This window comes from Triticum aestivum, chromosome 5D, assembly GCF_018294505.1.
Source record: "Triticum aestivum cultivar Chinese Spring chromosome 5D, IWGSC CS RefSeq v2.1, whole genome shotgun sequence".
Classification (NCBI taxonomy): domain Eukaryota; kingdom Viridiplantae; phylum Streptophyta; class Magnoliopsida; order Poales; family Poaceae; genus Triticum; species Triticum aestivum.
This window is the reverse complement of record NC_057808.1, coordinates 105,251,363-105,255,500: the sequence shown is the minus strand read 5'-3', so window position 1 is coordinate 105,255,500 and position 4,138 is coordinate 105,251,363.

Genomic DNA, 4,138 nt, shown 5'->3' with positions numbered 1-4,138 from the left:
TGCCGGGCGCCCGTTTGGTGTCTCGGAACCCCGCACACATCGTTCGGGGCCGTATGTGGAAACCTCGGCCGGACTCCCTGCGGATGGAACCTGAATAGGCGATAAACCTAGACTAGAGACTTGAGTGTTTAGGTAGGCTGTGGCCGACACCCTCGCTGGGCTTCCGCTTGAAGGTTGCCGAGTACATGTCGTGTAAACGGCGGTAAGTGGTGAGAGCGTGTGTGTCGAAGTACACCCCTGCAGGGTTAACATCATCTATTCGAATAGCCGTGTCCGCGGAAAAGGACTTCTGGGTTGCCTATAACAGTTCATAGACAAGTGAAAGTGGATACTCTAAAATGCGCAAGATAAGCGTGAGTGCTATGGATGGCGTTCTCGTAGGGAGACGGGAGCGGATCCATAGTGGAGTATTGATATGGTGATTATGTGGACTCGTGTGCGCCACCTCAAAGAGTTACTTGCAGTCATAGTTTAGGATAGCCACCGAGTCAAAGTTGGCTTGCTGCAGTCAAACTCCACCACCCCCCTTTGTTGATACCGATGCATATGTAGCTAGTTCTGATGTAAATCTTGCTGGGTACATTTGTACTCACGTTTGCCTATTTTATGTTTTGCAGAGAGACGCCAGTCTCGCTAGTAGTTCCGTGTGGACTTCGACGTTTAGCTTGATACCTCAGCTACGATCTTGTGCCCTCGGCAGGATCTGGTAGATAGTCAGGCTTCTCAGCCTTTTTTTCATTTCTAGATGTCTGTACTCAGACATGTTAAGCTTCCGCATGTGTTTGACTTGTATGCTCTGAATGTTGGGTCATGAGACCCATGTTTGTAATATCTGTCTCTTCGGAGCCTAATGAATAAATACTCTGAGTCGTAGAGTCTTGTTGTGATGCCATGTTGTATTTGCACATATCGAGCGTATTGTGTGTATGATTGAAATGCTTGGTATGTGTGGGATCCGACAACCTAGTTGTTTATCCTTGGTAGCCTCTCTTATGGGGAAATGTAGTCTTGTGCTTCCATGAGCCATAGTAGTCCGCTACAGCCCGGTTCACCGGAGTCCTGCTAGCCCAGCACTACTGCTCCGGAACACTTGACTGGCCGGCATGTGATTCACTTCGTTCCTGTGTCTGTCCCTCCGGGGAAATGTCACGCGGTGACATCCGGAGTCCTGCCTAGCCTGCTACAGCCCGGGTTCCCGGAGTCTTGTTAGCCCAGTGCTACAGCCCGGATTCACACGCTGTTGACCGACATGCTCGATGTTGATTCATGTATGCTTGTCCCCGTAAGTTAGTGCCACTTTGGGTTCATGACTAGTCATGTCGGCCCGGGTTCTCTGTAATATGGATGCTAGCGACATTATCATATACGTGAGCCAAAAGGCGCAAACGGTCCCGGGCCATGGTAAGGCAACACCCGTGGGAATACCGTGCGTGAGGCCGCAAAGTGATATGAGGTGTTACAGGCTAGATCGGTGTGACTTAGAATCGGGGTCCTGACAATAGTCTTCTTCATAAAAGAACCAGCACAAGAAGTATCAAGCATGGTTTGATCATTACGAGAAAGCCGAGTATAAAAATTCTGGATAATAATTTCTCTTGAGAGCTCATGATTGGTGCATGAATATAACATCGACTTAAGCCTCCCCCAAGCTAGAGCGATATTTTCTCCTTCATGAGGCAAAAAATTATATATATAATTCTGATCACGATGAAATAGATGCATAGGATAAATTTTTGGTGGAACTCCAATTTCAAATGATTCCATTTCCATGATCCAATATCATCGCATAGCCTATACCATGCCAATGCTTTTCCCTTCAAAGATAAAGGGAAAACCTTTTTCATCACCTCATCTCCGGGTAAACCTGCAAGCTTAAACAATCCACAAATTTGTTCCACATATATCAAGTGCATATCAGGATGTTCTGTTCCATCTCCTGCATAAGGATTAGCTAGCAGTTGTTCTATCATCCCCGAAGGAATTTCATATTCAATATTTTCACTAGGTGCGGTAGGTTGAGGGGTAACTAATTCTGGTTCCGGACGAGGTGAAGGTACCCCGAACAAACCCCTCAAAGGATTGTTTTCCATAGTAACAAGTGACAATAAATTTCAGCACGCTATATAAATGTTTCCTTACCAAATTCCACTTACCAAAGGCGCTTCACTCACCGGCAATGGCGCCAGAAAATAGCCTTGATGACCCAAAAGGATAGGGGATCAATTATAGCTCTTTTTGATAAGTAAGAGTGTCAAACCCAACGAGGAGCAGAAGGAAATGACAAGTAGTTTTCAGTAAGGTTATGTCTGCAAGTGCTGAAATTGTAAGTAGCGGGTAGTTTGCTAGCAAGATAATTTGTAACGAGCAAGTAACGATAATAGTAACGAGTATGCAGCAAGGTAGCCCAATCCTTTTGAGGCAAAGGACAGGCTAAAAGGGTCTCTTATGATAAGCAACGCGTTCTTGAGGGTACACGGGAATTTCATCTAGTCACTTTCATCATGTTGGTTTGATTTGTGTTTGCTACTTTGATAATTTGATATGTGGGTGGACCGGTGCTTAGGTGTTGTTCTTACTTGAACAAACCTCCTACTTATGATTAACCCTCCCGCAAGCATCCGCAACTACGAGAAAAGTATTAAGAATAAATTCTAACCATAGCATTAAATTTATGGATCCAATCGGTCCCTTACGGAATAGCGCATAAACTGGGGTTTAAGCTTCTGTCACTCTTGCAACCCATAATATAATTTCTACTCCACAATGCATTCCCTTAGGCCCAAATATGGTGAAGTGTCATGTAGTCGATGTTCACATGACACCACTAAGGGAATCACAACATACATACTATCAAAATATCTAACACATATCAAGGTCACATGATTGTTTGCAACATGATTTCTCCCGTGACCTCAAGAACAAAAGTAACTACTCACAAATGATAAACATGTTCATGATCAGAGGGGTATTAAATAGAATAATGGATCTGAACATGTAATCTTCCACCAAATAAACCATATAGTAATCAACTACAAGATGTAATCAACACTACTAGTCACCCACACGCACCAATCTATAGTTCTGGTAACAAGATTGAATACAAGAGATGAACTAGGGTTTGAGATGAGATGGTGTTGTTGAAGATGTTGATGGAGATTGCCCTCCCCGAGATGGGAGAGTTGTTGGTGATGATGATGACGATGATTTCCCCCTCCGGGAGGGAAGTTCCCCCGGCAGAATCGCTCCGCCGGAGGGCAAAAGTGCTCCTGCCCAAGTTTCGCCTCGAGACGGCGGTCCTTATTTTTTTCTAGGTAAAAATGACATATATACCATAAGATGGGCACCGGAGGTGGGCCGAGGAGGCCACAACCCACCAGGGCGCGCCTGGGGGCCCTGGCGCACCCAGGTGGGTTGTGCCCACCTGGTGGCCCCCCTCTGGTAGTTATTGGCTCCAATATTTCTTATACATTCCATGAAAAATCTGTGTCAAGTTTCAGCTTATTTGGAGTTGTGCAGAATAGGTGGGTCAATAAATAATTGTAAGAAAACATGATGCAAAATGGACGTATCAAACTATAGTAATATGAAATTATCACGGTTCGTTTTGCCTTTTTATACATTATTTGAGTTTTCTAGGCATTTTGGAACATACTTTGGTGTGTGCAAAGGTCATGTGTGTACTAGCCACATATGTAATTGGATGTTCAATCTGTTTATGGAATCAAGTCCTTATAAGTTATAAGTACATATGATGTTGTTCTGTGTGCAATGACATCTCACACGGACCATACCGGGGAACCCGTCGCTGATGATTTCATCAATCGCTGACAATTGTATACCACCAAGCGTTTACCCACAACACACATGACTTATTAGCAGCAATCGTCTGTATTATTATCGGTCTTCGCACACATTTCTAATTACAGACATGTTTGCCGCGTCTCACACACATCCTGTTAAATTGAACCATTTCTGTTCTCTTGGCTCAAAGCAAACAGTTCATCCAAGTAAACTGTATGTCGTATATTGCACACACCTTGATCTGGCTAACCGTTTCTTTTGTGTTGCCTAATCACAAACTGTTCATCCGAGTGAACCGTATGTTGTATATCACACACACCTTCGTCTGGCTGCCCGT